The sequence below is a fragment of the Balaenoptera physalus genome, assembly GCF_965194825.1.
Source record: "Balaenoptera physalus genome assembly, chromosome: 8".
NCBI classification, from domain to species: domain Eukaryota; kingdom Metazoa; phylum Chordata; class Mammalia; order Artiodactyla; family Balaenopteridae; genus Balaenoptera; species Balaenoptera physalus.
In genome coordinates this window covers 87,421,640-87,433,455 of record NC_138887.1, presented here as the reverse complement: position 1 = coordinate 87,433,455, position 11,816 = coordinate 87,421,640, and the positions used below count along the sequence as shown (strand labels likewise).

The 11,816-nt window shown below is 38.4% G+C and overlaps 1 long non-coding RNA gene across 1 annotated transcript in view; it reads right to left on the bottom strand.

The window, feature by feature from the left end:
* Positions 1-11,816, bottom strand: part of LOC309665752 — a 280,938-nt gene that overhangs the window by 226,624 nt on the left and 42,498 nt on the right. The gene's annotated exons all lie outside the window — the stretch shown is intronic.

Below are 11,816 nucleotides of genomic sequence, written 5' to 3'. Positions count from 1 at the left end.
TGGCCCCACCTCTGCGTGTAGGTTGCCCTCAGGCTTCTGTTCCCATCCAGACAGGACGGGGTTAAAGAAGCGGCTGATTAGGGCTCTCTAGCTCACTCAGGCCATGGAGAGTGAGGGGTACGGTAGTCATAATTGGAATGCGCGGCGAGCCTGCAGTGGCAGAGGCCAGCGTGACACTGCAACAGCCTGAAGCATGCCACGTGTTCTCCCAGGGAAGTTGTCCCTGGATCTCAGGACCCTGGCAGTGGTGTACTGCACAGGCTCCTGGGAGGGTGTGGGTAGTGACCTGTGCTTGCACACAGGATTCTTGGTGGCAGCGGCGTCAGCATTAGCATTTCATGCCCATCTCTGGGGTCTGAGCTGATAGCTGTGGCTTGTGCCCATCTCTGGAGCTTGCTTAGGTGGTGCTCTGCCTTCTGTGGGAGCACGGAGCAGGAACCCCTCTCCTCACGCACCCCGAAACAATTGTCTCTTGCCTCTTCAACAGCTCCAGACTTTTTCTCTGACTCCCTCCCAGCTAGCTGTGGCGCACTAGCCCCCTTCAGGCTGTGTTCATGCAGCCAACCCCAGTCCTCTCCCTGGGGGTCTGACCTCCGAAGCCCGAGCCTCAGCTCCCAGCCCTCACCCGCCCCAGCAGGTGAGCAGACAAGCGTCTCAGGTTGGTGAGTGCTGGTCGGCACCGATCCTCTGTGCGGGAATCTCTCCACTTTGCCCTCTGCACCCCTGTGGCTGCGCTCTCCTCCGTGGCTCTGAAGCTTTCCCCCCACCCACCCCCCCATCCCTCCCAGTGAAGGGGCTTCCTAGTGTGTGGAAACTTTTCCTCCTTCACAGCTCCCTCCCAGAGGTGCAGGTCCCATCCTTATTCTTTTGTCTCTGTTTTTTTCTTTTGCCCTACCCAGGTACATGGGGAGTTTCTTGCCTTTTGGGAAGTCTGAGGTCTTCTGCCAGCATTCAGTAGGTGTTCTGTAGGAGTTGTTCCACATGTAGACATGTTTTTTATGTATTTGTGGGGAGGAAGGTGATCTCCATGTCTTACTCCTCCGCCATCTTGAAGGTCTCCCATAATAGCACTTTTAATTTTAATCAGACAGACTTGATACTCTGCTTCCATTTCAAATGACCAAATTATGGATATCTGTGCCCTGTTATTCCTTTTTATGTTCTATTCTCAATTATAACTAATTCATAGATTTCTTTTAGAGGCCACTACATTTGTTTCAAGTTCCTGTTTCAAATCTATGAAGCTTAAAATTTAAGAAGACAGTTTACTGTACCACCACAGTTTGCAATTCAGAATAATCCATCTCTGAACATGCTTACTTAATAAGCATCTACTGTGTACAATGAGTTGTACTGTATGCTTTAAAAACCTTTTAATTGAATCTAGTATGGCTGAGGTTTTAGTCTTAAAGACTTGTGAAATGAACACAAATCTAGTTTTCTTTTTGTAGTTGTTTTTGCTATGCTTTACATGCATAAAAACACTGGCTTTTAAGTTCAACCCAGTACAAAAGTGTTTTGCTATTATTTTTAATCACACTCTAGGCTTACGTTTAAATGGCTATAATTAACTGTGCATTTAAATTTACAATTTCTGATTTTCAGCAACAAAATGATTTAGTTATACATCATTTTTATATATTTTGAGTCTAGTGGCTTGACTTTTAAGAGAATGAACTAGGAAAAAATATTATGCTTATCATGGTAGTAACTTTTTAGCTACTAATAAAGGATTTGGTAGGTAGCATGGGAAAATATTCATGCATGCTAGAATTCATAATTCAGGGAAACAAATGTTCCCATTTTTACATGGCCCTGATACACCCAACTTGCACTAGGAATTCTGTACAATTATTGCATCAGTGCTTTTAGATATGATGCCACTCAGTTCCCTGATGCAGAAAGAACCTGTATTCTTCTCTGTGGTGCTATTATTTGTTATGCCTGGAAGGTCTTGAGCATTTTCTGCAGTGCCAGAGCCCCAGTGGTTTGTATTTCCATCATGGGCATGAAAAACTATCATTTTTAGGAAGAAAAATAGTAACAGAGAAAGACATTTCTTACTACATTGACTTTTGCTGAGGAATATTTGCTCTCTGTTATAATTTTAAGACCAGCTTAAATTTTATGTACATGATAAAATAGATCTTCATAAATATTCAACCAAAAACTATTCTATTTTCAGTCAACTAAAACTATACTTATATTGATAATCATGATCAGTTATAGAGTGTTCATTATAATGAACGGGGGAAATATAAATAAAATTCCAGACCCAATTTTCTCCTTAGATATTTATGACAGAAGACAGAAAAATATAGTCAAGTACATTTCACTATTAGTAGCAGAAACAAGATGTAGCAGGACATATGTACATAATCACCAAAAAGAAGATACTTAAGAAGTGATAGAGAATGACAAAGTTGTTCCAGTGATGTGAACTAGTGACACTAGGGAAAAAAACCTTCACCTGTAGGAAAGTTAGAAAAGTTTGAAAGTAATAGGAAAAATGGATGGGGCTAATATTTTAAGCAGTTTAGAATTTGACCTTACTTTAAAGAACTTTCAATGTCTCTCTATTGTGTACATAAGACCAAGTTCAAACCCCATTATAAGACATTTTATGATATAGCACTGTTGTCATTTATCCATATTCTTCTCTTTTTCTTTTCTATTTTCCATTCCTTATCAACACCATATAAACATACACACACACACACACACACACACACACACACACACACACACACACACACACACACCTCCTCCAATATATAGGCACGCACTTCTCTTTCTCCCTCAGGCTATCCAACCCAATCCATAGGCCCACTCAAGTTCCATCTTTGATCACTTTGACCCACCTTAACTTCTCATTTCTCCAAGGCCTAGGTTATATGTGATCTGTGTGTGGTTTTACATGATATGATGCTGTTCTCTAATTGCTTCAGATTTCTCTAGTAAGACTGTAAGCTCGTGGGCCTTGTCATCTACCTATTTTCCACCCCCACAAAGTATGCTAGTTTACTACTAGGTGATAAATAAATGCTTAAAAAGTAGAAATATTATTTGCATATAAGGACAGAAGAGCAAAAAATAGTAATTTTGGAAATTTTTAAATTAGAAATATTTTTGCCTTGTCCCAGTTAAGAAGTTAACTCAAATATTATTTCCAAAACAGGCAGAGAGAAAGAGCGAGAGAATCTGTAATCAAAATCTAGATAATCCTGCCCTCTCCTTTGTAAAGGAATATGCTACTAATCTTTTAATGGCAAATGAACTTTAAAGTTTTCATTAGTAGTGATGAATTTTGAACTATCATACTTTCTCACTTGGCTTCCTTGTGATCAGTTTCAGACAAATGTCCTACATAATCCGAAAGGCTATGTGACGTTTTATTTATAACAGCTCTGCAATTTTAACATTAAGATGCTAGGCAATATTGAATCTACATGTTCAAATTTTTAAAAACATTTTTATATTGGAACATTCTTCACATTGGACAATATTCAGAGGTGGTCACATTGTGTTAATCAAGGATATCTCTTAATCTATTCTTCAATAAGGACTTAGACTTTAATAATCACATCATGACTACAAAAACAGCATCATTTAGAAATCAATTAAGCTATAGTGGAATAAGGCACACAGATGCATTTTACATCACTAAGAACAAGAGTTAGGCTTATCAAGTATAAATAAATATTGTTTTAATATCAGTATTTTTCCCCAATAATTAAAATAAATTGTAAAATATATTCTAGAGTAACCCAATTTTTACCAGATGATTCAAATGCCATGATTGAAAAATCTCTTTGAAATGCCATTAAGAATATGACCCTGGACTTCCCTGGTGGCACAGTAGTTAAGAATCTGCCTGCCAATGCAAGGGACATGGGTTCGATCCCTGGTCCGGGAATATCCCACATGCCACAGAGCAACTAAGCCCGTGCACCACAACTACTGAGCCTGCGCTCTACAGCCCGTGAGCCACAACTACTGAGCCAGCACACCACAACTACTGAAGCCCGCACACCTAGAGACCGTGCTCCGCAACAAGAGAAGCCACCACAATGAGAAGCATGCACACCGCAATAAAGAGTAGCTCCCGCTCACTGCAACTAGAGAAAGCCCGTATGCAGCAACAAAGACCCAATGCAGCCAAAAATAATAAAAATAAATAATAAATAAATAAATAAAATAAAGGAAACTTAGACTTAAAAAAAAAAGAATATAACCCTACAATTTTATAATACATTTTTTATGTGCTAAGAATATTAACCTTCTAATAGCAACTGAATTTTTAATGTATATTCAAGTCCACTTCAGAATAATTTTGTTTCATTTCAAATATAGACTGTTAACAACAACATAAATGCTGTTGACTTTGGTATATGAGGGCACTTATCATTTTATTAAATCAGTTATCATGATCATAGTTATTTTAAATCAAAATAAGTGGAGACAATTTGGGTGTCAGTTGGACATAAGAGTAAGAGAAGCCTGAAATCTCAATAGTTTGTTAGAGAAATGAACACTCTGGGTATTAATCAGTGAAAAATAAAAATGGATGGTTGGATTTCTTGATTTTACAACTATTTAAAAGAAAAAGGAAAATGGGTATATATCTGTATAAACCCATTCCTACAGCTAATACCTTTTTTAAAAACAAAAAACTGAAACTTTCAGTTCAGTGGTTCTCCTGAAAGTTAAGTAACTGTAAGAATCAGGGACAAATAATTAAAAGCCTTTATTTTGTTAACCCAGAAAAACTACAAGTAATGACTTTCTCTATTCAGCTAACTGAACTTGGCTTATGGTTTATTTCTGAAAGAGAGATCATAAAGAAGATTGTTTAATGATTGTAAATCAATGTTCAAGAGAATTCATTTACTCATTCAACAAACATTTATGCACCACCTACTATGTTCCACTGTATTCAGTACAATGATACAACAGTGAATAAAACAAAGACACACTATCCACTTCGACTGCAAGGTAGTCAAGTAAGTTTTAATTTTTGAAACTTTAACAAGCCAGCACAAAAGTAAGTGTAAGATGAGGGAGAAACTGGATTCTTTGAAAAGCAGAAGAAATTTACAATCACCTGTTATTTCTCTAGGGCCAGCTCTACTTCTCCCACTCCACAATTCATCTGCCATCCTTTCATAAAATGGCTAAAGACTAATACCAGCCTGACTCCATCATGTCAATGATAAACAAATCAGCAATAATAAGAAATGCTTTTTGGGTCAAGAGATTCAAATGATTGTTTTGAGTGACCACAACCAATACAAAAATTTCCCTATTGAATTTGCTTTTAAAAAATGCATGCTTCTATTTTGCACAAATTTCTATTGCTTTCACTCTGAATTTCTACACTATTTCGAAACTTTTAGCAAGCATTATTTTTGAGAAATTCAGATACAGTTACACTGCGTCACAACAAAAGAAGGCAAATGAAAAATGCAATTTCCTATTTCTCTTCCCTCATCACCACTGTACAGACTTGAAATTGCTAGATGCTTCCTCTTTCTAAAAGATATACCGTAAAATTAAGATTTTCAAGGTTATTGTGGTACAAGGGATTTGAATAAAACCATGTGTGAATGGATGCCCACCAAAGGGCAAATCAGGGGCCACAAAAACAAGGCTGCCCACCCCACACTGCCCTCAGGATTCCAATGACTCAGTCTCATGAACCAACCAAAATAACAGAAGAGAAGACACAAAACAATGGTCATGATTTCTGCTGATGAAATAAATGGCATCGTGGGATGAATAATACAAACAGCTGTTTTAAGTCTATGGAAATAAAAAGGCATTTCTAAGGCATAAATGTCACAACAGGGATGAGTTAATGGGAAAATGGAGTCTGAAAGGCTCTGAAGAGGACAGACCTAATCGTGTCTAAGTTTATGAGTCTGATGAATATTCCTAGGCAATAATATCACAACAGATTGAATTCTTATTATAGCACATCACATTGTTTCAGTGAAATGAAAGGAATTACAAATCACTGGATAGAGTGAAATTTCAGGGGAGCCAGAAGTATTTTGTTGACTATCCTGAAAGCCTTCTTGAAAGAAATTCACGTCTTTTAGTTTCTATGTTATCAACTGACAGCATGTCACTGGTTTGTTTATTAGTCTAGAACAAAAAAATTCGATGGGAAAAAAGGTTAATTAACCTATTCATAGGTATTATGTAGCCAAAAATGTGTGTGTACTATTTATATTTTTTACTTTTAAATTGATTATACTGGCATATTTTAGAAATAACGAGAATAGTTCTTTCTAAGTATCATAATATGACAAAAAGTGCAGTTCTAACTGAGAGTCAGAAGACCTGAATTCAATTCTAATTCAATGCCGCTGACAACCTACTGAGAGACCCAGCCAATGTCATCAATCTTTCTTGGCTTCGGTCTCATCATTCTTAAAATGACCTCTGAGACAAACTCTTTCTGTTCTCAGAGTCAGTTTCTTCCACCGTTTAAACTATGCTTTTTTATTCTACTAAGACTATCATGATGAAATTTTAATTCATACACACTGCATTGTTTCTTTCAAATGGATTAAAGAATAATGGATTTATATAATAACAATGAACTCTAGTTCCATAAATAGCACCCAAATGGTCTAAAAGAAATTATGGAGATTCTAAATGTGTGAATTATGGAGAATCTGCCCTACACACATAAAACCCTCAGCATGTAGAAAGGAACTTTAAACAATTATATATCCTGAAAGTTATACAAGCTATAAAATGACTAAGGAGAAAATATTTTTTGATGTTAGGAAGAAAGATAATATGTTATTTTGATACCTTGAAGGAGATAGGTCTGAGAATGACTGAAATAATACATTAGATGGATGGGACATGAGACGCATCCAGATTCAGATCCTATGGGTACTTGGAAAGTAGAAACCAGGTATTATTTTATTTATGGTTCTAGGAACCAAATAGTGGCAGAAAGTAACAGTGTGCAATGAAATCTCAAGAGAACTTAGATAGCTTAAAAATAATTGCAGCTTTAGAAGGTACCTGTAGCTTGAAATCAATGAAAAAGTTATGTTATTGATGCACAGAGAGCAGAGCTAATGAAGGTAAAGGCGCTTGTACATTGGACAACAGCTGGTTAAGACTAACGATACACAGAGTAGATGACCATCTACAGTGTGCAATTTGAGGCCACAAGATTCTTTCTCTCAAAATAATTTTTTCCACTTACTTGGCCTGAAATTCCTGCCCTTCAAGAGAAGTAGCCTCCAGAAGGACACTGTTAAGTTGTACATGTGTGACACTGGAGATTTGAGGAGGCCCCATGTCCCATCCCATTTTCTCCCAAACTTCCAAGAGACCTTGTTCTATCAATCACCACCACTCCACTCCTGGAACTTGACCTTTCTGCTGTCTTCTTATATTCAGCATTTAAATACATTCATGACTCTGCTGCCTCTAGTAAAAGGGGGAAACTCCTCTCAATTCTGTATCTCCCTCCAGTTACCATGCCACCACACCTTTTCACAATCAAATATCATCTTCTATTCATTTCTCCATCCATGACAGCCAGATTTCCTTCACCATTTCTATTCCCAAGGTAACCAATAATGTCCTGGCTCCTAATCCAGAGACACTTCTTCGTCCTTAGATTGCCCGATTTCTCAGCACCATCTGACACAGTTTACCATTCTGCCCTTCTTATTATGCTCTTTCCTTGGCCTTCAAAATATCATAAGCATCTAGTTTTCCTCTTACTTCTCTGACCACGCTCTTTCAGTCTCCTCTGCAGTTTCCACTTCTTCCTTAAATGTTGTTTTTGATCCTTAAAGTGCTACCCTAGGCCTTTCATGCCTCTCTCTTAACACTCTCTCCTTGGGAAATCTCATACCATAGACATAACAATGGTAATCAACTATATTAGGGCCACTATTAACTATTTCAGTACCTTTGTACAAACTAGAAAAAGATATTCCTCCCTGCTTACACCTGCCAGAAAGAGGTTATAATAAATATGCAAATCTACTATGTCTACGATATTAATGGTATCACCTTAGGTGTGGCACCTTTGTGATATGCACAACTCATGCAAAAGTGTATGGGGGAGGAGCTTCAAGATGGTGGAAGAGTAAGAAGTGGAGATCAATAACCAACCAAGATGGCAGAGTAGAAGGATGTGCTCTCACACCCTCTTGTGAGAACGCCAGAGTCACGGCTAGCTGCTGGACAATCATCGACAAGAGGACACTGGAGCTGACCAGAAAGGGTACCCAAATCCAAAGACAAAGGAGAAGCCACAATGAGATGGTAGGAGGAGTGCAATCACAGTAAAATCAAATCCTGAAACTGCTGGGTGGGTGACTCACAGAATGGAGAACACTTACACCACAGAACTCCACCCACTGGAGTGAAGGTTCTGAGCCCCATGTCAGGCTTCCAAACCTGGGGGTCTGGCAACGGGAGAAGGAATTCCTAGAGAATCTGACTTTGAAGGCTAGTGGGATTTCACTGCAGGACTTCAACAGGACTGGGGGAAACAGAGACTCCACCCTTGGAGGGCACACAGAAAGCAGTGTGAGCATCGGGACCCAGGGGAAAGAGCAGTGACCCCAGGGGAGACTGAGCCAGACCTACCTTCTAGCGTTGGAGGGTCTCCTGCGGAGGCAGGGGGTGGCTGTGGCTCACCGTGGGGATGAGGACACTGACGGCTGAGGTTCTGGGGGGTACTCCTTGGCGTGAGGCCTCCCAGAGTCTGTCACTGGCCCCACCAAACAGCCGAGGTAGGCTCCAGTGTTGTGTTGCCTCAGGTCAAACAACCAACAGGGAGGAAACCCAGCCCCACCCATCAGCAGTCAATCGGATTAAAGTTTTACTGAGCTCTGCCCACCAGAGCAACAGTCAGCTCTACCCACCACCAGTCCCTCCCATCAGGAAACTTACACAAGCCTCTTAGATAGCCTCATCCACCAGAGGGCAGACAGCCGAGGCAAAAAAAAACTACAATCCTGCAGCCTGTGGGGAAAAAAACACATTCACAGAAAAACAGACAAGATGAAAAGGCAGAGGGCTATGTACCAGATGAAGGAACAAAATAAAACCCCAGAATAACAACTAAATGAAGTGGAGATAAGCAACCTTCCAGAAAAAGAATTCAGAATAATGATAGTGAAGATGATCCAGGACCTCGGAATAAGAATGGAGGCAAAGATCAAGAAGATGCAAGAAATGTTTAACAAACACCTAGAAGAATTAAAGAACAAACAAACAGAGATGAACAATACAATAACTGAAATGAAAACTACACTAGAAGGAATCAATAGCAGAATAACTGAGGCAGAAGAACGGATAAGTGACCTGGAAGACAGAATGGTGGAATTCACTGCTGCAGAACAGAATAAAGAGAAAATAATGAAAAGAAATGAAGACAGCCTAAGAGACCTCTGGGACAACAATAAACGGAACAACATTCGCATTATAGGGGTCCCAGAAGAAGAAGAGAGAGAGAGAAAGGATCCGAGAAAATATCTGAACAGATTATAGTCACAAACTTCCCTCACATGGGAAAGGAAATAGACACCCAAGTCCAGGAAGCGTAGCAAGTCCCATACAGGATAAACCCAAGGAAAAACAGGCCGAGACACATAGTAATCAAATTGGAAAAAATAGAGACAAACAAAAATTATTCAAAGCAGCAAGGGAAAAATGACAAATAACATACAAGGGAACTCCCATAAGGTTAACAGCTGATTTCTCAGCAGAAAATCTACAAGCCAGAAGGGGGTGGCATGATATACTTAAAGCGATGAAAGGGAAGAACCTACAACCAAGATTACTCTACCTGGCAAGGATCTCATTCAGATTCGATGGAGAAATCAAAAGCTTTACAGACAAGCAAAAGCTAAGAGAATTCAGCACCACAAAACAAAGCTCTACAACAAATGCTAAAGGAACTTCTCTAAGTGGGAAACACAAGAGAAGAAAAGGACCTACAAAAAACTGAAAACAATTAAGAAAATGGTCATAGGAACATACATATTGATAATTACCTTAAACGTGAATGGATTAAATGCTCCAACCAAAAGACACAGGCTTGCTGAATGAATACAAAAACAAGACCCATATATATGCTGTCTACAAGAGACCCACTTCAGACCTAGGGACACATACAGACTGAAACTGAGGGGATGGAAAAAGATATTTGATGCAAATGGAAATCAAAAGAAAGCTGGAGTAGCAATACTCATATCAAATATAAATTGACTTAAAAATAAAGAATGTTACAAGAGACAGGGAAGAATCCTACATAATGATCAAGGGATCAATCCAAGAAGAAGATATAACAACTATAAATATATATGCACCCAACATAGGAGCACCTCAATACATAAGGCAACTGCTAACAGCTATAAAAGAGGAAATCGACAGTAACACAATAATAGTAGGGGACATTAACACCTCACTTACACCAATGGACAGATCATCCAAAATGAAAATAAATAAGGAAACAGAAGCTTTAAATGACACAATAGACCAGATAGATTTAATTGCTATTTATAGGACATTCCATCCAAAAACAGCAGATTACATTTTCTTCTCAAGTGCGCATGGAACATTCTCCAGGATAGATCACATCTTGGGTCATGAATCAAGCCTCAGTAAATTTAAGAAAAGTGAAATCATATCAGGCATCTTTTCTGACCACAATGCTATGAGATTAGAAATGAATTACAGGGAAAAAAAGATAAAAAACACAAACACATGGAGGCTACACAATACAGTACTAAATAACCAAGAGATCACTGAAGAAATCAAAAAGGAAATCAAAAAATGCCTAGAGAAAAATGACAATGAAAACACGATGATCCAAAACCTATGGGATGCAGCAAAAGCAGTTCTAAGAGGGAAGTTTACAGCTATACAAGCCTACCTCAAGAAACAAGAAAAATCTCAAGTAAACAATCTAACCTTACAACTAAAGGAACTAGAGAAAGAAGAACAAACAAAACCCAAAGTTAGCAGAAGGAAAGAAATCATAAAGATCAGAGCAGAAATAAATGAAATAAAAACAAAGAAAACAATAGCAAAGATCAATAAAACTAAAAGCTGGTTCTTTGAGAAGATAAACAAAATTGATAAACCATTAGCCAGACTCATCAAGAAAAAGAGGGAGAGGACTCAAATCAATAAAATTAGAAATGAAAAAGGAGAAGTTACAAGAGACACCGCAGAAATACAAAGCATCCTAAGAGACTGCTACAAACAACTCTATGCCAATAAAATGGACAACCTGGAAGAAATGGACAAATTCTTAGAAAGGTATAACCTTCCAAGACTGAACCAGGAAGAAACAGAAAATATGAACAGACCAATCACAAGTAATGAAATTGAAACTCTGATTAAAACTCTTCTAACAAACAAGAGTCCAGGACCAGATGGCTTCACAGGTGAATTCTACCAAACATTTAGAGAAGAGCTAACACCCATCCTTCTCAAACTCTTCCAAAAAATTGTAGAGGAAGGAACACTCCCAAACTCATTCTATGAGGCCACCATCACCCTGATATCAAAACCAGACAAAGATACTACAAAAAAACGAAATTACAGACCAATATCACTGATGAATATAGATGCAAAAATCCTCAACAAAATACTAGCAAGCAGAATCCAACAACACATTAAAAGGATCATACACTATGATCAAGTGGGATTTATCCCAGGGATGCAAGGATTCTTCAATATATGCAAATCAATCAATGTGATACACCATATTAACAAATTGAAGAATAAAAACCATATGACCATCTCAACAGATGCAG